The sequence below is a fragment of the Lottia gigantea genome (genome assembly GCF_000327385.1).
Source record: "Lottia gigantea unplaced genomic scaffold LOTGIsca_2700, whole genome shotgun sequence".
In the NCBI taxonomy this organism is placed as follows: Eukaryota; Metazoa; Mollusca; class Gastropoda; family Lottiidae; genus Lottia; species Lottia gigantea.
In genome coordinates this window covers 2,560-3,360 of record NW_008708848.1, presented here as the reverse complement: position 1 = coordinate 3,360, position 801 = coordinate 2,560, and positions in this window count along the sequence as shown.

Below are 801 nucleotides of genomic sequence, written 5' to 3'. Positions count from 1 at the left end.
ATATTGAGGTTCCTTTATTGTACTAATTGGGAGTTTAAAATCCATTTCGACAGACTGAAATACAATGGGACATGAAAAAAATGAATGAAATTGGAAAAATGAGAATGAAATAAATTGGAATATATAAAATGAAATAGAACAAGGACAAGAATGAATGAAATAAAATGAACGAGTGCGAATGAGATGAAATTGAACTGGATAAAATGAAAGGAGATCAAATAGAATAAAATTAATTGGAAAGGAATGAAGCACGAGGGAATGAAATGTGATGACAAAATGTAATGGAATGGAAACAGGGATAATGAAACGAAATTGAATAAAAAGAAACGAAATAAAATGGAATAAGCCTTTCGAGTATAAGGAGGTCATTGATCATCGATGATGCTAAAATATAGTTCATACATTAAGTGGTGTTGGTATTTAATGCTCCGGGCTCTGTATATATCTTAACCCCAGGGACCCGATAATAGGTTTATATTGATGGTAATTAATTCCCTCATCCCCCTGTTCATTATAAATAATGCACACCGGTGTGGTTCTTGTAACGTTAGAATACCACTTTTAATAATTAAAATAATCTATTAGTGTGGAAATAGAATGGTACTATTACAATATCTAATCTATTAAATGAGATAGTCGGATAGTCGTCTGCTACATGATTAGGGATGGTGATTTCGAATCTTTATCAGACTTTAAAAATCAATAACATGTTAAATGTGCAATAAAGTTAGAAGTCGGTAGTTAAATTGCGCAACGTTCGGTAGTTAAAAGTCTTGACCTTCACCTTTAATCAGTTGTCAA